General features: G+C 49.7%; 1 long non-coding RNA gene across 1 annotated transcript; it reads right to left on the bottom strand.

The window, feature by feature from the left end:
- Positions 1-12,378: 12,378 nt before the first annotated feature.
- On the bottom strand, positions 12,379-14,330 carry LOC125964235 (uncharacterized). The gene is made up of 3 exons (XR_007477020.1): positions 14,262-14,330; positions 13,171-14,177; positions 12,379-12,579 (listed from the first exon to the last, which is right to left on the bottom strand). It is a non-coding gene; the product is annotated as an uncharacterized LOC125964235 (long non-coding RNA).
- Positions 14,331-22,081: the final 7,751 nt, after the last annotated feature.

Raw genomic sequence — 22,081 nt, 5'->3', positions numbered from 1 at the left:
GCAACCCTGGCGTTGGGACCTCAGAGCAGGAGGCCCACATCCCCATGGGAATGGGAACCTGGCTGGAGTGTCCTCACACCACTGGGCGCACATCACAAAATGTGGGGAGCCCACCATTTAGGGCCTGACGCCAGAGGGCCGTCATCACCGAGAGGAGGAGGCACCCTGAACGCTCCAACTGCCACCAGAGGGCTCACGTCTCCAAGGTGACGTGTGCCAGCCAGGCAGGAGTGACCTCACAGCAGAGGGCCTACCTCACAGAACGTTGAGGAACCCAGCCAGGATTAGACTCTCGCCAGAGGGCCCACCTCACCAAGGGGATGGGAACCAGGCAGGAGTGTCCTCACACGAGTGGGGCCACATCATCGAAAGGTGAGGAACGCAGCACATGTGGCCTCAAGCCATAGGACAGTCATCACCAAGGGGCTGGCAGTGAGGCAGGCAGGAGGAGCCTCACAACAGAGGGCACATAGAATAAAAAGTTGAGGAATCCAGCAGTTGGAACCTCCCAGCAGGCGGCTCAGAGCACCGATGATAAGGGATCCTTGCCGAAGTGAACTCACAGCAGAGGGCCCACATCATGGTACTGTGAGCAAGCCAGCCGTTCTGACCTCAGAGCAGAAGGCCCATATCCCCATGGGGATGGGAACCTGGCAAGAGTGTCCGCACTCACTTGGCGCACATCAGAAAATGTGGGGAGCCCAACAGTTATGGCTTAAGGCAAGAGGGTCCTCATCACCGAGGGGAGGAGGATCCCAGCACACTCCAACTGCCACCAGAGGGTCCACATCGCCAAGGTGACGTGTGCGGGCAGGCATGATTGACCTCACAGCAGAGGGCCCACCTCACAGAAGGGTGAGGAACCCAGCCAGGATCAGACTCTCACCTGAGGGCCCACATCAGCAAGGGGATGGGAACCAGTCAGGACTGTCTTCCCTCCAGTGGGGCCACATCATCGAAAGGTGCGGAACCCAGCAAATGTGGCCTCAAATCAGAGGACACATATCACTAAGGGAATGGGAGTGAGGCAGGCAGGAGTAGCCTAAAAACAGAGGGCCCAAAGAATAAGAAAGGTGAGGAATCCAGCAGTTGGAACCTCCCAGCAGGCGGCCGAGAGCACAGAAGCTATGGGATGCAGGCAGGAGTGAACTAACAGCAGAGAGCCCACATCATGAAACTGTGAGCAACCCAGGCGTTGGGACCTCAGAGCAGAAGGCCCACATCCCAATGGGGATGTGAACCTGGCTGGAGTGTCCTCGCACCACTGGGCGCACATCACAAAATGTGGGGAGCCCAGCAGTTAGGGCCTGACGCCAGAGGGCCCTCATCACCAAGGGGAGGAGGCTCCCAGCAGGCTCCAAGTGCCACCAGAGGGCTCATGTCCACAAGGCGTGGTGAGCAAGCCAGGCAGGAGTGACCTCAGAGCAGACGGCCCACCTCACAGATGGGTGAGGAACCCAGCCAGGATCAGACTCTCAACAGAGGGCCCACATCACCAAGGGGATGTGAACCAGGCAGGAGTCTCCCAAGATCATTGGTCCCACATCATCGAAAGGTGAGGAACCCAGCACATGTGGCCTCAAACCAGATGACACACATCACGAAGGGGCTGGGAGTGAGGCAGGCAGGAGGATCCTCACAACAGAGGGTCCAAAAAATTAAAAAAGTGAGGAATCCAGCAGTTGGAACCTCCCAGCAGGTGGCCAAGAGCACAGAGGCTATGGGATCCAGGCCTCTGTGAACTAACACCAGAGAGCCCACATCATGAAAATGTGAACAACCCAGCCGTTGGGACCTCAGAGCAGAAGGCCCACATCCCCATGGAGATGGGATCCTAAGAGGAGTGCCAAAACATCACTGGGCTCACTAAGAAAAGTTGGTGAGCCCAGCAGTTAGGCCCTGACCCAAGAGGGCCCTCATCACCGGGGGGAGGAGATTCCCAGCACACTCCAACTGCCACCACACGGCTGACTTCACCAAGGCAATGTGTTCCAGCCATGCAGGAGTGACCTATCAGCAGAGGGTCTCCCTCACAGGTGGGTGAGGAACACAGCCAGGAACAGACTCTCACCAGGTGGTCCACATAACCACGTGGATGAGAACCAGGCAGGAGTGTCCTCACACTAGTGGGGCCACATCATCGAAAGGTGAGGAACCCAGCAAAGGTGGCCACAAACCAGAAGACCCACATCACCAAGGGGTTGAGAGTGAGGTAGGTGTGTGGATGGGCATATTTAACACTCATTTCCCACCAGGAAGAGGAATTAACCAAAGGCTCAGCATGCCCTGCCAGAAGCAGATTAGGGCCTGAAGCAGTCTTGCGGGTTTGCGGACAGCTCACAAGAAAGCAAGTTGAAGAAACGAGCTCAGGGGCCCTGTAATTCACAAACCTGCAGAGTTATAAATGAGAGCTATCGTACAAAAATATATTGAAGTAAGGCTGCGAAGAGGACTTGAAAGAGGGGCAGAATTTCAGGAAACCGATTTCAGGAGGTAGACTGGATTTGCATTTAAAGCATAGGAAAAGAGGCAGAACATCGACAATGATGCACTTGGCAAAAAAGGGCGTATGAGTTTGTTCCTGAATATATTCAGGAAAAAACGCATACGCCCTTTTTGGCCAACCAAGCAAGCTTGCAAAGGAAATCTGCACTACAATGAAGTCTCACGGCCCCCCCCCGGTCAAAAGGGCCATCTGAGAAAAGTGTAAAATCCAGAAAGGCAGGACAGGCCATGGAGAACTGGGAGCCTTGTTATGCTGATGGGCGGGATGTAAATGGCCAACAGCCACTCTGGAGAAGTGTATGGTGTTTCCTGAAACATCTAAAAAACAAAGCAACAGAGCCTAGGGCACTTCCACTTATGGTCCTATAGCTTAGGGAAATTAAAATCAAAAAGATACAGCCACCCCAAAGTTTGGGACGGCTCTGTTTACAAGAACCTCGTTTACGGTACAAGTTCAATATCATGAAAGGAAAAAATGGATAAAGAAGTTGTGGTACTTACGTACAATGCAATATCACTCAGCAATGAAATCTATGTCATCAGGCCCGTAGCAGCATAATGAGTGGATTCAGGTACGATGATTCTAAGTGAAATAAGTCACACAGAAAAAGAAACATCATAAGATATCACTAATACACGGAATGTAAACTTGGCTACACAGGAACTGAATTACAAAACAGAACAGGGTCTCAAATGTAGAAAATCAACTTATGCTTGCTTAAGGGGAAAGGTGAGTTGGGGTGCTGCATAAAACCAGAGATTGAAATTAGCACAGATACCGTTCCATAAGCCAAATATGTAATAGACAAGAGCTACTCCTTGTACAACGAAGTGAACACAACACCCCATATTAAACGCCTAAGAATATACCTGACTAGTAAGAATCTTAAAACCTATGGATTTATATGTCTCCGAAAGAGAATCTCGCGTGTGTAGAGCGACATAAACGCAGCAGTGATAGGATTGGTGAGGTTCGGTGAGCAAATGCAGACCCTTTGAACTCATATTGCATGGTTCGCATTCCATGGGTCTCAACTCTCCAGGTTTAAGGTGTTCTTCTTTCAGCTAAAACATGCATGTGGAAACCAGAGTGTGATCCAACGTGTGATCGGGAAACGTGTTCAAATGTGTCTCAGTTTTCGTCCCCTGGAACTCGGGTGCAACATTCCAGACGCTTTACTAACACTCTCCCCACTTGGAGAGTCAGTGCCTTTAACCTCCTGTTTGGCCCAGTTTGCAATTTCTGCGTAAGATGAACAGGAATAGGGAGAACCAATGAGAGACTAGCTGGAGGTGTCTGGACGGGCAAATTTAACTCTCATTTCCCACCAGGAAGAGGAATTAACCAAAGGCTCAGCATGCCGTGCCGGAACCACACTAGGGCCTGAAGCAATCCTGCGGTGTTGCGGCCAGCTCAAGAGAAAGCGAGCTGAAGAAAGGAGCTCAGGGGCACTGTAATTCACAAACCTGCAGAGTTATAAATGACAGCTATCGTCCAAAAATATATTGAAGTAAGGCTGCCAAGAGGACTTGAAAGCGGGGCAGAATTGCAGGAAACCGATTTCAGGAGGTAGACTGCAATTGCATGTAAAGCATAGGAAAAGAGGCAGAACGTCCATAATGATGCACTTGGCCAAAAAGGGCGTATGCGTTTATTCCTGAATATATTCAGGAAAAAACGCATACGCCCTTTTTGGCCAACCAAGCAAGCTTGCAAAGGAAATTTGCACTAAAATGAAGTCTCACTGCCCCCCGGTCAAAAGGGCCATCTGAAAAAAGTGTAAAATCCAGAAAGACAGGACAGGCAATGGAGAACTGGGAGCCTTGTTATGCTGATGAGCGGGATGTAAATTGCCAACAGCCACTCTGGAGAAGTGTATGGTGTTTCCTGAAACATCCAAAAAACAAAGCAACAGAGCCTAGGGCACTTCCACTTATGGTCCTATAGCTTAGGGAAATTAAAATCAAAAACACACAGCCACCCCAACGTTTGGGCCAGCTCTGTTTACAAGAACCTAGTTTACGGTACAAGTTCAATATCGCAGAAAGCGAAAAATGGATAAAGACGTTGTGGTACTTACGTACGATGCAATATCACTCAGCAATGAAATCTATGTCATCAGGCCCGTAGCAGCATAATGAGTGGATTCAGGTACGATGATTCTAAGGGAAATAAGTCACACAGAAAAAGAAACATCATAAGATATCACTAATACACGGAATGTAAACTTGGCTACACAGGAACTGAATTAAAAAACAGAACAGGTTCTCAAATGGAGAAAACCAACCCATGTTTGCTTAAGGGGAAAGGTGAGTTGGGGTGCTGCATAAAACCAGAGATTGAAATTAGCACAGATACCGTTCCATAAGCCAAATATGTAATAGACAAGAGGTACTCCTTGCTCAACGAAGTGGACTCAACACCCAATATTAAACGCCTAAGAATATACCTGACTAGTAAGAATCTTAAAACCTATGGATTGATATGTCTCCGAAAGAGAATCAAGCGTGTTCACAGTGGCACAAACGCAGCAGTGATAGGATTGGTGAGGTTTGGTGAGCAAATGCAGACCCTTTGAAGTCATATTGCATGGTACCCATTCCATGGGTCTCAAATCTGCAGGTTTAAGGGATTCTTCCTTCAGCTAAAACATGCATGTGGGACCCAGAGTATGATCCACCGTGTGATCGGGAAACGTGTTCAAATGTGTGTCAGATTTTGTCCCCTGGTACTCGGGTGCAACATTCCAGACGCTTTACTAACACTTTCCCCACTTGGAGAGTCAGTGCCTTTAACCTCCTATTTGGCCCAGTTGGCAATTTCTGCGGAAAATGAACAGGAATAGGGAGAACCAATGAGAGACTAGCGGCAGGCGTCTGGACGGGCAAATTTAACTCTGATTTCCCACCAGGAAGAGGAATTAACCAAAGGCTCAGCGTGCCGTGCCGGAACCACACTAGGGCCTGAAGCAATCCAGCGGTGTTGCGGCCAGCTCACAAGAAAGCAAGTTGAAGAAAGGAGCTCAGGGGCACTGTAATTCACAAACATGCAGAGTTATAAATGACAGCTATCGTCCAAAAATATATTGAAGTAAGGCTGCCAAGAGGACATGAAAGTGGAGCAGAATTGCAGGAAACCGATTTCAGGAAGTAGACTGGAATTGCATGTAAAGCATAGGAAAAGAGGCAGAACGTCCACAATGATGCACTTGGCCAAAAAGGGCGTATGCCTTTTTTCCAGAATATATTCAGGAAAAAACACATACGCCCTTTTTGGCCAACTAAGCAAGCTTGCAAGGAAATCTGCACTACAATGAAGTCTCACTGCCCCCCGGTCAAAAGGGCCATCTGAAAAAAGTGTAAAATCCAGAAAGGCAGGACAGGCCATGGAGAACTTGGAGCCTTGTTATGCTGATGGGCGGGATGTAAATTGCCAACAGCCACTCTGGAGAAGTCTATGGTGTTTCCTGAAACATGTACAAAACAAAGCAACAGAGCCTAGGGCACTTCCACTTATGGTCCTATAGCTTAGGGAAATTAAAATAAAAAAGACACAGCCACCACAAAGTTTGGGATGGCTCTTTTTACAAGAACCTCATTTACGGTACAAGTTCAATATCGCAGAAAGCGAAAAATGGATAAAGAAGTTGTGGTACTTACGTACAATGCAATATCACTCAGCAATTAAATCTATGTCATCATGCACATAGCAGCATAATGAGTGGATTCAGGTATGATGATTCTAAGTGAAATAAGTCACACAGAAAAAGAAACATCATAAGATATCACTAATACACGGAATGTAAACTTGGCTACACAGGAACTGAATTACAAAACAGAACAGGGTCTCAAATGTAGAAAACCAACTTATGCTTGCTTAAGGGGAAAGGTGATTTTGGGTGCTGCATAAAACCAGGGATTGAAATTAGCACAGATACCGTTCCATAAGCCAAATATGTAATAGACAAGAGCTACTCCTTGCTCAAAGAAGTGGACTAAAAACCCCATGTTAAACGCCTAAGGATATACCTGACTAGTAAGAATCTTAAAACCTATGGATTTATATGTCTCCGAAAGAGAATCAAGCGTGTGTACAGCGGCATAAACGCAGCAGTGATAGGATTGGTGAGGTTTGGTGAGCAAATGCAGACCTTTTGAAGTCATATTGCATGGTACCCATTCCATGGGTCTCAACTCTCCAGGTTTAAGGGATTCTTCCTTCAGCTAAAACATGCATGTGGAACCCAGAGTATGGTCCACCGTGTGATCGGAAACGTGTTCAAATGTGTCTCAGTTTTCGTCCCCTGGTACTCGGGTGCAACATTCCAGACGCTTTACTAACACTCTCCCCACTTGGAGAGTCAGTGCCTTTAACCTCCTGTTTGGCCCGGTTTGCAATTTCTGCGTAAGATGAACAGGAATAGGGAGAACCAATGAGAGACTAGATGGAGGTGTCTGCACGGGCAAATTTAACACTCATTTCCCACCTGGAAGAGGAATTAACCAAAGGCTCAGCATGCCGTGCTGGAACCACACTAGGGCCTGAAGCAATCCTGCGGTGTTGCGGCCAGCTCACAAGAAAGCGAGTTGAAGAAAGGAGCTCAGGGGCACTATCATTCACAAACCTGCAGAGTTATAAATGACAGCTATCGTCCAAAAATATATTGAAGTAAGGCTGCCAAGAATACTTGAAAGCGGGGCAGAATTGCAGGAAATCGATTTCAGGAGGTAGACAGGAATTGCATGTAAAGCATAGGAAAAGAGGCAGAACGTCCACAATGATGCACTTGGCCAAAAAGGGCGTATGCGTTTTTTCCTGAATATATTCAGGAAAAAACGCATACGCACTTTTTGGCCAACCAAGCAAGCTAGCAATGGAAATCTGCACTACAATGAAGTCTCACTTCCCACCGGTCAAAAGGGACATCTGAAAAAAGTGTAAAATCCAGAAAGGCAGGACAGGCAATGCAGAACTGGGAGCATTGTTATGATGATGGGTGGGATGAAAATTGCCAACAGCCACTCTGGAGAAGTGTATGGTGTTTCCTGAAACATCTAAAAAACAAAGCAACAGAGCCTAGGGCACTTCCACTTATGGTCCTATAGCTTAGGGAAATTAAAATCAAAAAGACACAGCCACCCCAAAGTTTGGGACAGCTCTGTTTACAAGAACCTCGTTTACGGTACAAGTTCAATATCAGAGAAAGTGAAAAATGGATAAAGAAGTTGTGGTACTTACGTACAATGCTATATCACACAGCAACGAAATCTCTGTCATCAGGCTCATAGCAGCATAATGAGTGGATTCAGGTACGATGATTCTAAGTGAAATAAGTCACACAGAAAAAGAAACATCATAAGATATCACTACTACACGGAATGTAAACTTGGCTACACAGGAACTGAATTACAAAACAGAACAGGTTCTCAAATGTAGAAAACCAACTTATGCTTGCTTAAGGGGAAAGGTGAGTTGGGGTGCTGCATAAAACCAGAGATTGAAATTAGCACACATACCGTTCCATAAGCCAAATATGTAATAGACAAGAGCTACTCCTTGCTCAACGAAGTGGACTCAACACCCCATATTTAGCACCTAAGAATACACCTGACTAGTAAGAATCTTAAAACCTATGGATTTATATGTTTCCGAAAGAGAATCAAGCATGTGTACAGCGGCATAAACGCAACAGTGATAGGATTGGTGAGGTTCGGTGAGCAAATGCAGACCCTTTGAAGGCACACTGCTTGGTACTCATTCCATGGGTCTCAACTCTCCAGGTTTAAGGGATTCTTCCTTCAGCTAAAACACGCATGTTGAACCCAGACTAGGATCCATCGTGTGATCGGGAAACGTGTTCAAATGTGTCTCAGTTTTCGTCCCCTGGTACTCGGGTGCAACATTCCAGACGCTTTACTAACACTCTCCCCACTTGGAGAGTCAGTGCCTTTAAACTCCCGTTTGGCCCAGTTTGCAATTTCTATGGAAGATGAACAGGAATAGGGAGAACCAATGAGAGACTAGATGGAGGTGTCTGGACGGGCAAATTTAACTCTCATTTCCCACCAGGAACAGGAATTAACCAAAGTCCCAGAGTGCCATGCCGGAACCATACTAGGGCCTGAAGCAATCCTGCGGTGTTGCGGCCAGCTCACAAGAAAGCGAGTTGAAGAAAGGAGCTCATGGGCACTGTAATTCACAAACATGCAGAGTTATAAATGACAGCTATCATCCAAAAATATATTGAAGTAAGACTGCCAAGAGGACTTGAAAGCGGGGCAGAATTGCAGGAAACCGATTTCAGGAGGTACACTGGAATTGCATTTAAAGCATAGGAAAAGAGGCAGAATGTCCACAATGATGCGCTTGGCGAAAAAGGGTGTATGCGTTTTTTCCATGGCCCTCATAACCGAGGGGAGGAGACTCATAGCAGGCTCCAACTACCACCAGAGGGCTCATGTCGCCAAGGCAACGTGAGCAAGCCAGGCAGGAGTTACCTCACAGCAGAGGTCCCACCTCACAGAAGGGTGAGGAACCCAGGCAACATCAGACTCTCACCAGAAGGCCCACATCACCAAGACGATGGGAACTAGGCAGGAGTGTCCTCACACCAGTGGGGCCACATCATCGATAGTTGAGAAACTCAGCACATGTGGCCTCAAACCAGAGGACCCACATTACCAAGGGCCTCGGAGTCAGGCAGGCAGGAGTAGCCTCACAACACTGGGCCCATAGAATAAAAAAGTGAGGAATCCCGCAGTTGGAACCTCCCAGCAAGGGGCCCAGAGCACCGATGCTATGGGATCCAGGCCAGAGTGAACTCACATCACAGGGCCCACGCCATGAAACTGTGCGCAACCCAGCCGTTGGGACCTCAGAGCAGAAGGCCAACATCCCCATGGGGATGGGAACCTGACAGGAGTGTCCTGGCATCACTGGGGTCACATCAGAAAACGTGGGGAGCCCAGCAGTTAGGGCCCAATGACAGACAGACGGCCCTCATCACTGAGGGAAGGACACTCCCAGCAGGCTCCAACTGACACCAGAGGGCCAACGTCACCAAGGCGACGAGTGTCAACCATGAAGGAATGACCTCACAGGAGAAGGTCCACCACACAGAAGGGTGAGGAACCCAGCCAGTATCAGACTCTCACCAGAGGGCTCACATCTTTAAAGGGATGGGAACCAGGCAGGAGTGTCCTCACACCAGTGGAGCCACATCATCGAAAGTTGAGGAACCCAGCACATGTGGCCTCAAACCAGCGGACACGCATCACAAAGTGGCTGGGAGTGAGGCAGGCAGGAGGAGCCTCAAAACAGAGGGACCACAGAATAAAAAGTTGAGGAATCCAGCAGTTGGAACGTCCCAGCAGGTGGCCCAGAGCACTGACCATATAGGATCCAGGCCGGAGTGAACTCACAGCAGACGGCCCACATCATGAAACTGTGAGCAACCAAGACGATGGGACCTCAGAGCAGAAGGCCCACATCCCCATGGGGATGGGAACTTGACAGGAGTGCCCTGGCATCACTGGGCTCACATCAGAGAAGGTGGGGAGCCCAGCAGTTAGGGCCTGACGCTACAGGGCACTCATCACCGAGGGGACGAGGATCCCAGCATGCTCCAACTGCCACCAGAAGGGTCACATCGCCAAGGAAAAGTGAGCAAGCCAGGCAGGAATTACCTCACAGCAGAATCCCACCTCACAGATGGGTGAGGAAACCAGCCAGGATAAGACTCTCACCAGACGGCCCACATCACCAAGGGGATGGGAACCAGGCAGGAGTGTCCTCACACCAGTGGGGGCACATCATTGAAAGGTGAGGAACCCAGCACATTTGGCCTCAAACCAGAGGATACACATCACCAAGGAGCTGGGAGTGAGGCAGGAAGGAGGAGCCTCACAACAGAGGGCCCAAAGAATAAATTAGGTGAGGAATCCAGCAGTTGGAACCTCCCAGCAGGCAGCCCAGAGCACCGGCAATAGGGATCCTGGATGGAGTGAACTCACAGCAGAGGGCCCACATCATGGAACTGTGAGCAACCCAGCCTTTGAGACCTCAGAGCAGAAGGCGCACATCCCCACGGGGATGGGAACCTGGCAGGAGTGTCCTCGCTCACTTGGCGCACATCAGAAAATGTGGGGAGCCCAGCAGCTACGGCCTGACACAAGAGGGCCCTCATCACCGAGGGGAGGAGGATACCAGCACACTCCAACTGCCACCAGAGTGCCCATGTCGCCAAGGTGACGTGTGCCACACAGGCAGGATTGACCTCACAGCAGAGGGCCCACCTCACAGAAGGGTGAGGAACCCAGCCAGGATCAGACTCTCACCAGAAGGCCCACATCACCAAGGTGATGGGAACCAGGCAGGAGTGTCCTCACAAGAGTGGGGCCACATCATCGAAAGGTAAGGAACCCAGCACATGTGGCCTCAAACCAGAGGACACACATCACCAAGGGGATGGGAGTGAGGCAGGCAGGAGGAGCCTAAAAACAGAGGGCCCAAAGAATAAGAAATGTGAGGAATCCAGCAGTTGGAACCTCCCAGCAGGCAGCCGAGAGCACAGAAGCTATGGGATACAGGCAGGAGTGAACTAACACCAGAGTGCCCACATCATGAAACTGTGAGCAACCCAGGCGTTGGGACCTCAGAGCAGAAGGCCCACATCCCCATGGGGATGGGAACCTGACAGGAGTGCCCTGGCATCACTGGGCTCACATCAGAGAAGTTGGGGAGCCCAGCAGTTAGGGCCTGACGCTAGAGGGCACTCATCACCGAGGGAATGAGGATCCCAACATGTGCCAACTGCCACCAGATGGGTCACATCGCCAAGGAATAGTGAGCAAGCCAGGCAGGAATTAAATCACAGCAGAGTCCCACCTCACAGATGGGTGAAGAAACCAGCCAGGATAAGACTCTCACCAGACGGCCCACATCACCAAGGGGATGGGAACCAGGCAGGGGTGTCCTCACACCAGTAAGGGCACATCATCGAAAGGTGAGGAACCCAGCACATTTGGCCTCAAACCAGAGGACCCACATCACCAAGGGGCTGGGAGTGAGGCAGGCAGGAGGAGACTCACAACAGAGGGCCCAAAGAATAAGAAAGTTGAGGAATCCAGCTGTTGGAACCTCCCAGCAGGCGACCAAGAGCACAGAGGCTATGGGATCCAGGCCACAGTCAACTAACACCAGAGAGCCCACATCATGAAATTGTGATCAACCCAGCCGTTGGGACCTCAGAGCAGAAGGCCCACATCCCCATGGGGATGGGAACCTAAGAGGAGTGCCAAAGCATCACTGGGCTCACATCACAAAACTTGGGGGAGACCAGCAGTTAGGGCCTGACGCCAGAGGGCCCTCATCACAGAGGGGAGGAGGCTCCAGGCAGGGTCCAATTGCCACCAGAGGGTTCATGTCACCAAGGCAACGTGAGCAAGCCAGGCAGGAGTTACCTGATAGCAGAGGGCACACCTCTCAGATGGGTGAGGAACCCAGCCAGGATCAGACTCTCACCAGAAGGCCCACATCACCAAGGGGATGGGAACCAGGCAGCAGTGTCCTCACACCAGTGGGGCCACATCATCGAAAGGTGAGGAAGCCAGCACATGTGGCCTCAAATCAGAGGACACACATCACCAAGGGGCCTGGAGTGAGGCAGGCAGGAGTAACCTCACAACAGAGGACACACAGAATAAGAAAGGTGAGGAATCCAGCAGTAGGAACCTCCCGGGAGGCGGCCCAGAGAACCGAGGCTATGGGATCCAGGTCGCAGTGAACTCACAGCAGAGGACCCACACCATGAAACTCTGAGCAACCCGGCCGTTGGGACCTCAGAGCAAAAGGCCCACATCTCCATGGGGATGGGAACTTGGCAGGAGTGTCCTCGCACCACGGAGCACATATCAGAAAATATGGGGAGCCCAGCAGTTAGGGCCTGACGCCAGAGGGCCCTCATCACCGAGGGGAGAAGGCTCCCAGCAGGCTCCAACTGCCACCATAGGGCCCACGTCGCCAAGGTGAGGTGTGGCAGCCAGGCAGGAGTGACCTCACAGCAGAGGGCCCACCTCACAGAAGGGAGAGGAACCCAGCCAGGATCAGACTCTCACCAGTTGGCCCACAACACCAAGGGGATGGGAACCAGGCAGGAGTGTCCTCACAGGAGTGGGGCCACACCATCGAAAGGTGAGGAACCCAGCACATGTGGCCACAAACCAGATGACACACATCACCAAGGGGATGGGAGTGAGGCAGGCAGGAGGAGTCTCACAACACAGGGCACATAGAATAAAAAACGTGAGGAATCCAGCAGTTGGAACCTCCCAGCAGGCAGCCCAGAGCACTGGCAATAGGGATCCTGGATGGAGTGAACTCACAGCAGAGGGCCCACATCATCGAACTGTGAGCAACCCAGCCAATTTGACCACAGAGCAGAAGGCGCACATCCCCATGGGGATGGGAACCTGGCAGGAGTGTCCTCGCTCACTTGGCGCACATCAGAAAATGTGGGGAGCCCAGCAGTTACGGCCTGACGCAAGAGGGCCCTCATCGCCGAGGGGAGGAGGATCCCAGCACACTCCAACTGCCACCAGAGTGCCCATGTCACCAAGGTGACGTGTGCCACACAGGCAGGATAGACCTCACAGCAGAGGGCCCACCTCACAGAAGGTTCAGGAACCCAGCCAGGATCAGACTCTCACCAGAAGGCCCACATCACCAAGGTGATGGGAACCAGGCAGGAGTGTCCTCACAAGAGTGGGGCCACATCATCGAAAGGTGAGGAACCCAGCACATGTAGCCACAAACCAGATGACACACATCACCAAGGGGATGGGAGTGAGGCAGGCAGGAGGAACCTAAAAACAGAGGGCCCAAAGAATAAGAAATGTGAGGAATCCAGCAGTTGGAACCTCCCAGCAGGCGGCCGAGAGCACAGAAGCTATGGGATCCAGGCAGGAGTGAACTAACACCAGAGAGCCCACATCATGAAACTGTGAGCAACCCAGGCGTTGGGACCTCAGAGCAGAAGGCCCACATCCCCATGGGGATGGGAAACTGACAGGAGTGTCCTGGCATCACTGGGCTCCCATCAGAAAACGTGGGGAGCCCAGCAGTTAGGGACTGATGCCAGAGGGCCATCATCACCGAGGGGAGGAGATTCTTAGCATGCACAAACGGCCACCACACGGCTGACGTCACCAAGGCAATGTGTGCCAGCCAGGAAGGATTGACCTCACAACGGAGGGCCTACCTCACAGAAGGGTGAGGAACACAGCCAGGATCAGACTCTCACCAGGGGGTCCACATAACCAAGTGGATGGGAACCAGACAGGAGTGTCCTCACACCAGTGGGGCCACATCATCAAAAGGTGAGGAACCCAGCACAGGTGGCCACAATCCAGAGGACCCACATCACCAAGGGGCTGAGAGTGAGGTAGGTGTCTGGAAGGGCAAATTTACCTGTGATTTCCCACCAGGAAGAGGATTTAACCAAAGGCTCAGCGTGCCGTGCCGGAACCAGATTAAGGCCTGAAGCAATCCTGCGGTGTTGCGGCCAGCTCACAAGAAAGCGAGTTGAAGAAAGGAGCTCAGGGGCACTGTAATTCACAAACCTACAGTGTGAATTACATTCACACTGTAATTAAGAAACCTGTAATTCACAAACCTGCAGCTCAGGGGCACTGTAATTCACAAACCTACAGTGTGAATTACATTCACACTGTAATTAAGACACCTGTAATTCACAAACCTAATTCACAAACCTGTGGCTCAGGGGCACTGTAATTCACAAATCTGTAATTACACAAACCTGTAATTCACAAACGCTATAATTCACAAACCTACAGCTCAGGGGAACTGTAATTCACAAACCTGCAGAGCTATAAATGACAGCTATCGTCCAAAAATATATTGAAGTAAGGCTGCCAAGAGGACTTGAAAGCGGGCCAGAATTGCAGGAAACCGATTTCAGGAGGTAGACGGGAATTGCATTTAAAGCATAGGAAAAGAGGCAGAACGTCCACAATGATGCACTTGGGCAAAAAGGGCGTATGCGTTTCTTCCTGAATATATTCAGGAAAAAACGCATACGCCCTTTTTGGCCAACCAAGCAAGCTTGCAAAGGAAATCTGCACTACAATGAAGTCTCACTTCTCCCCGGTCAAAAGGGCCATCTGAAAAAAGTGTAAAATCCAGAAAGGCAGTACAGGCCTTGGAGAACTGGGAGCCTTGTTATGCTGATGGGCGGGTTGTAAATTGCCAACAGCCACTCTGGAGAAGTGTATGGTGTTTCCTGAAACATCTAAAAAACAAAGCAACAGAGCCTAGGGCACTTCCACTTATGGTCCTATAGCTTAGGGAAATTAAAATAAAAAAGACACAGCCACACCAAAGTTTGGGACGGCTCTGTTTACAAGAACCTCATTTATGGTACAAGTTCAATAATGCAGAAAGTGAAAAATGGATAAAGAAGTTTGGTACTTACGTACAATGCAATATCACTCAGCAATGAAATCTATGTCATCAGGCCCGTAGCAGCATAATGAGTGGATTCAGGTACGATGATTCTAACTGAAATAAGTCACACAGAAAAAGAAACATCATATGATATCACTAATACACGGAATGTAAACTTGGCTACACAGGAACTGAATTACAAAACAGAACAGGGTCTCAAATTTAGAAAACCAATTTATGCTTGCTTAAGGGGAAAGGTGAGTTGGGTTGCTGCATAAAACCAGAGATTGAAATTAGCACAGATACCGTTCCATAAGCCAAATATGTAATAGACAAGACGTACTCCTTTCTCAAGCAAATGGACTCAACAGCGCATATTCAATGCCTAGGAATATACCTGACTAGTAATAACCTTAAAACCTATGGATTTATACAACTCCATAACAGAATCAAGCGTGTGTACAGCGGCATAAATGCAGCAGTGAAAATCAGCTAAATACCATAATAAAAATAAATTCCTTAAACAAAACACAATGACAGTGAAATAGAGAGCAATTCTTAAATAATTCATTCAGGGCTTGTGAAGCAACCTGAATTTACCACATCTACACCCAGAGCTGGGTGACACATAAGGTTGGACACTTGGGGCTGATAGGATTGTGAGGTTCGGTGAGCAAATGCAGACCCTTTGAAGTCACACTGCACGGTACCCATTCCATGGGTCCCAACTCTCCAGTTATAGGAGATTCTTCCTTCAGCCAAAACATGCATGGGGAACCCAGAGTATGGTCCACCATGTGATCGGGAAACGTTTTTAAACGCATCTCAGTTTTCGTTCCCTGGTACTCCGGTTCCCCATTCCAAAGCTTTACTAACACTCTCCCCACTTGGAGAGTCAGTGCCTTTAACCTCCTGTTTGGCCCAGTTTGCAATTTCTGCGGAAGATGAACAGGAATAGGGAAAACCAATGAGAGACTAGGTGGAGGTATCTGCACGGGCAAATTTAACTGTCATTTCCCACAAGGAAGAGGAATTAACCAAAGGCTCGGTGTGCCGTGCCGGAACCAGATTAGGACCTGAAGCAATCCTGCGGTTTTGCTTCCAGCTCACAAGAAAGCGAGTTGAAGAAAGGAGCTCAGGGACCCTGTGATTCACAAACCTGGAGAGTTATAAATGACAGCTATCGTCCAAAACGATATTGAAGTATGGCTGTGAAAAGAACTTGAAAGCGGGGCAGAATTGCTGGAAACCGATTTCAGAAGGTAGACAGGAATTACATGTAAGCATAGGAAAAGAGGCAGAACCTAGACAATGATGCACTAGGCCAAAAAGAGCGTATGCGTTTTACCCAGAGCCCTCATAACCCAGCGGAGGAGACTCCCAGCAACTCCAACTGCCCCCAGAGGGCTCACGTCGCCACTGCAATGTGAGCAAGCCAGGCAGGAATTACCTCACAGCAGAGGTCCCACCTCACAGAAGGGTGAGGAACCCAGCAAACATCAGACTCTCACCAGAGGGCCCACATCCCCAAGGGGATGGCACCAGGCAGGAGTGTCCTAACACCAGTGGGGCCACAATATCGAAAGGTGAGGTAATCAGCACATGTGGCCTCTAACCAGAGGACCCACATGTCCAAGGGGCTCAGAGTGAGGCATGCAGGAGTAGCCTCACAACACTAGGCCCATAGAATAAGAAAGTGAGGAATCCAGCAGTTGGAACCTCCCAGCAGGTGGCCCAGAGCACCGAGGCTATGGGATCCAGGCCACAGTGAACTCACAGAAGAGGGCCCACTTCATGAAACTGTGCGCAACCCAGCCGTTTGGACCTCAGAGCAGAAGGCCCACATCCCCATGGGGATGAGAACCTGGCAGGAGTGTCTTCGCACCACTGAGGATGTATCAGAAAATTTGGGGAGCCCAGCAGTTAGGGCCTGACGCCAGAGGGCCCTCATCACCGAGGGGAGGAGGCTCCCAGCAGGTTCCAACTGCCACCAGAGGGCCGACGTCACCAAGGCGACGTGTGCCAGCCAGGCACTAATGACCTCACAGCAGAGGTCCCACCTCACAGAAGGGTGAGGAACCCAGCAAACATCAGACTCTCACCAGAGGGCCCACATCACCAAGGGTATTGGAACCAGGCAGGAGTGTCCCCACACCAGTGGGACCACATCATCGAAAGGTGAGGATCCCAGCACATGTAACCTCAAACCAGAGGAACCACATCACCAAGGGGCTCAGAGTGAGGCCGGCAGGTCTGACCTCACAACACAGGGCCCATAGAATAAAAAAGTTGAGGAATCAAGCAGTTGGAACCTCCCAGCAGGCAGCCCAGAGAACCGAGGCTATGGGATCCAGGCCGCAGTGAACTAACAGCAGAGGGCGCACATCCTGAAACTGTGAGCAACCCAGCGGTTGGGACTTCAGAGCAGAAGGGCCACATCCCCATGGGGATCGGAACGTGACAAGAGTGCCCTCGCACCACTGGGCTCACATCAGAAAATGTGGGGAGCCCAGAAGGTAGGGCCTGATGCCATAGGGCCCTCATCACCGAGGGGAGGAGATTTCCAGCACGCTCCAACTGCCACAACATGGCTGACTTCGCCAAGGCAATGTGTGCCAGCCATGCAATGGTGACCAAACAGCAGAGGGTCTACCTCCCAGAAGGGTGAGGAACACAGCCAGGATCAGACTCTCACCAGGGGGTCCACATAACCAAGTGGATGGGAACCAGGCAGCAGTGTCCTCACACATGTGGGGCCACATCATCAAAAGGTGAGGAACCAGGCACAGGTGGCCACAAACCAGAGGACCCATATCACCAAGGGGCTGAGAGTGAGGTAGGTGTCTGGACGGGCACATTTAACTCAAATTTCCCACCAGGAAGCGGAATTAACCAAAGGCTCAGCGTGCCGTGCCGGAACCAGATTAGGGCCTGAAGCAATCCTGCGGTGTTGCGGCAAGCTCACAAGAAAGCGAGTTGAAGAAAGGAGCTCAGGGACACTGTAATTCAGAAACCTGCAGAATTATAAATGACAACTATCGTCCAAAAATATATTGAAGTAAGGCTGCCAAGAGGACTTGAAAGCGGGGCAGAATTGCAGGAAACCGATTTCAGGAGGTAGACTGGAATTGCATGTAAAGCATAGGAAAAGAGGCAGAACGTCCACAATGATGCACTTGGCCAAAAAGGGCGTATACGTTTTTCCCTGAATATATTCAGGAAAAAACGCATACGCCCTTTTTGGCCAACCAAGCAAGCTTGCAAAGGAAATCTGCACTACAATGAAGTCTCACTTCCACCCAGTCAAAAGGGCCATCTGAAAAAAGTGTAAAATCCAGAAAGGCAGGACAGGCCATGGAGAACAGGGAACCTTGTTATGCTGATGGGCGGGATGTAAATTGCCAACAGCCACTCTGGAGAGGTGTATGGTGTCTCCTGAAACATCTAAAAAACAAAGCAACAGAGCCTAGGGCACTTCCACTTATGGTCCTATAGCTTAGGGAAATTAAAATCAAAAAGACACAGCCACCCCAAAGTTTGGGACGGCTCTGTTTATAAGAACCTCGTCTACGGTACAAGTTCAATATCCCAGAAAGCAAAAAATGGATAAAGAAGTTGTGGTACTTACGTACAATGCAATATCACTCAGCAATGAAATCTATGTCATCAGGCCCGTAGCAGCATAATGAGTGGATTCAGGTACGATGATTCTAAGTGAAATAAGTCACACAGAAAAAGAAATATCATAAGATATCACTAATACACGGAATGTAAACTTGGCTACACAGGAACTGAATTACAAAACAGAACAGGGTCTCAAGTTTAGAAAACCAACTTATGCTTGCTTAAGGGGAAAGGTGAGTTGGGGTTCTGCATAAAACCAGAGTTTGAAATTAGCACAGATACCATTCCATAAGCCAAATATGTAGTTGAGAAGACCTACCCCTTGCTCAACGAAATGGACTCAACCATTAGGTATCACCTCACACCTGTTAGAATGGGCATCATCGGAAAATCTACAAACAACAAATGCTGCAAATGGTGTGCAGAAAAGGAACCCTCTTCCACTATTGTTGGGAATATAAATTGATACAGTCAGTATGGAGAACAATATGGAGTTTCTGAAGAAACTAACAATAGAATTACCATAAGATACAGCAATCCCAGTACTGGACATATACCCAGACAGAACCATAAATCAAAAAGAGACATTCACCGCAATGTTCATTGCATCACTATTTACAATATCGAGGTAATGGAAGCAACCTAAATGCCCACAGACAGACGAATGCATAAAGAGGTGGTACATATATAAAATGGAATATTACTAAGCCATGAAAAGGAATGAAATTGGGTCATTTGTAGAGGCGTCGATGGATCTAGAGACTGTCATACAGAGTGAAGTAAGTCAGAAAGAGAAAAACAAATCTTGTATATTCATGCATATATGTGGAACCTAGAAAAATTGTACAGATTAACCGTTTTGCAAGGCATAAATAGAGCAACAGATGTAGACAACAAACGTATGGACAACAAGGGGGGAAAGCTATTGGGGGGGTGGTGGTGGGAGGAGTTGAGAGATTGGGATTGGCATGTATATACATTTATATGTATAAAATAGATAACCAATAAGAACCTGCTGTATAAAAATATAAAATAAAATTCAAAATTAAAAAGAAATAAAATTTAAAAAAGTAAAACAGAAAAAAAATTATTCCCTTCACATAATGTATTTATATGAATAAAATATTTCCATGCTTATATCTGTAAATACAAAAAAGAGGAATAAAATCTACCTTGAACCAAAAACGAAAAAAAAAACAGAACCCACCAGTTACACAGAGGAAAACCGTACCAGGACACTTGCTCCAGTTGTAAACAATTCTGAAGCTGGTCAGTGGTGGGGAATCGTCTCCCATTCAGCCAGCAGCACCCACACAACAAGCGTCCTCATTGCAAAGCTGGGGCACCGTGCCGAGGCATCTGTGAGTAAACGTGAGCTGAGCCCCAGGCCAGTTGCTGCTGAACTGTTCCCACCCTTCCCAGGTAAAACACCTGAATATATACAAGGACTTGAAAGCCTAGAGGAAGGGCCATGGAGCCACACGAGTGACAGCATGCCGGCCGACTTGGTGCCTGCAGGCCAGCCAGGATGGTCCTGGCCCTGGGTGCTCTTCTGGAAGATTTCCATTTCCCTGCCTGAGATACCCGTCCTGTCCCTGCCCCCACTGCTTTTTTCCTTCCTCACCTCTGCCCAGGGAGAAATTCCAGTGGCAGGTATGGGTGACAAATCCTCTTCTTTAGCAGGTGGCAGGCTGGCAACTGCTGCAGAAAGTCCAGCAGAGCCCCACTCACACTGGGCCACCCACAAAGCCGTGGCCTCTCACTCCCTCCCACCAGCCCAGCCCCGAGACTGCTGACAGGGCAGAGAAAATGGCGTCAGGCACAGCTGCAGGGGCTCTTGCTGCCTGGAGCGGTGTTTATATTGATCTCAACCCAGGCACACCTGGGGAGGTCTGGCCGCACGGTCAGGCTGCCCAGGTCAGCCAATCATCACCCCTCAGGGGCTCACAGTTGCAGAAAATGGAACTCGCTGAACCAGCCAGGTCCAAGGAACAGGTGTGGGCTCCTGAGAGTCAGGATAGACAAGGGGCTGCAGCTTTGGCTTGTTTTCTAATCATTTTATCTGGCCCATGAGTGGGAGACAACTTCAAGAAAACCCTCTCCTAATGAGAGGAACCCAGGAGTCAGGGAGAGGAGGGGTGGGTGGTGGGTGGAGACAGAGGCCTGGTGCCCCATCTGCAGTGGAAGTCTCTGGAAGACCAGGTGGAGGGAGGCCACACAGAGTGATGCCCAGGGTCACAGACCTGTCGGAGCTGCTGTTTGTTAGTTCAAGTCCTGCTCTGAGGTGCTCTGTGTCAGCTCTGAGCGACAGGTGAGCTGGGGGTGCTCTGCAATGAGGGCTATGTGCACGGTTCCTGTGTGCCCAGCCCTGCCACAGTACCTGCAAGCGTAACTCTGTATCCTGGGAGGGGCCTGACCACGAGAGCCCCGTGGGCTGTGGTGGTGGTGGGGTACCTGCCCAGGTGAGCTCCATATCCTGGGATTGGCCTGACCACGAGAGCCCCATGGGCTGCTGGGGACCTGGTAATTGATGTCAGATCAGTCAGTGAAGCCACCGAGGATATACCTCCAGTTGCTCCTAATTCCTACACCCTGCTGGTCATTCTACCAACCACCAGGACATGGTATTCTGTATTAGTCTTCAATGATGCCTTCTTTTGTATTCCATTAGTCCCAGAGTCACAAGAAATTTTGGCTTGTGAGTGGCAAGACTCAACATACAACTAAAACAATACTTCTGGGCCATCTTGCCCCAAGGGTTCAAAAATTCCCACACCATCTTTGGGGAAAGCTTAGCTAAAGACCGAAAAGTTCTACCTCTGGAAAAGGAAACCCTCCTTCAATATGCAGATGACATTCTGATCGCCAGCCCTACTAAGGAGGCCTCTGAACTACCAAGCCAATAAAGGATAGAAGTTGTCCAAGAAAAAGCTCAAATATCACAGACTGCTGTGACCTGCCTGGGCTTCATTCTCACACAAGGTCGGAGAAGCCCATCCCAGGAAAGGGAAGAAACCATTTGCAGCCTTACCCCTTTCTAAAACGAGAAGACAGCTTAGGGGTTCCTGGGGAGGCCAGGGTTTGCTGCTTCTGGATCCCTAACTACAGTCTACTAGCTGGGCCTCTATATGAAACACTGAAAGGAAAAGATGATGATCCTTTTGAATAGAATCCAGAAGTGGCCTTTCAAGAATGGAAAGAGCAGTCAATTCAGACCCTTGTCCTGGAACTCCCTAATTGAGCTAAACCCTTTGACCTTTACATTCCCGGTGAAAGGTGAATCGCCATTGGATAATTAGTGCAAAAACTGGGACCACTTGAAATGGAACAACGCAAGAATGCCAACCAGGTAGGATAAACTACAGTCACCAAGGGGCTTGGCCCACTGCCACATCTGGCCAAGATACTGGCGGTATCTAAAAACCTGGAAATCAGCAGCCCAAAAGGCCACCTCCCTCCTAAGGGAAAAGGACCCCACGTGGTGATCCT

The sequence above is a fragment of the Orcinus orca genome, chromosome 4, assembly GCF_937001465.1.
Source record: "Orcinus orca chromosome 4, mOrcOrc1.1, whole genome shotgun sequence".
NCBI classification, from domain to species: domain Eukaryota; kingdom Metazoa; phylum Chordata; class Mammalia; order Artiodactyla; family Delphinidae; genus Orcinus; species Orcinus orca.
The sequence above is the reverse complement of the archived record's forward strand: the minus strand, read 5'-3'. Positions and strand labels throughout refer to the sequence as shown.